Here is a 374-nt window from a genome sequence, read left to right on the forward strand (position 1 = left end):
CTCTCCCTCTCCGTCCTTGACGTGTGTGAGAGAGAAACTTGTCAGTTTGATGACATGCGGCATGAGACGTTGCCGAGCCCGAGGCGCAGTCTGAACTTCAGCACCAGATCACACACCATCAGACTCTCATTTGCTATAAGAGCACTGGAGTGAACTCTTCCTCATCTTTTAAGTAGCGCGTGTCGATGATCTGAGCAGAGTTATATGCACATTAAACATTTCTTTACTTTTAATTAATTAATTATTTTTTTTTAAAAATGACAGGTTACAAAAATGTTAACTAATGATAAGTAAAATGTGATGATAAACTTTTCCTTTTTTTTTTCATCAAAGCATGAACATCAACTAGACAAAAAATAAATGGGAATGTGTGT

This window comes from Festucalex cinctus, chromosome 11 (assembly GCF_051991245.1).
Source record: "Festucalex cinctus isolate MCC-2025b chromosome 11, RoL_Fcin_1.0, whole genome shotgun sequence".
NCBI classification, from domain to species: Eukaryota; Metazoa; Chordata; class Actinopteri; order Syngnathiformes; family Syngnathidae; genus Festucalex; species Festucalex cinctus.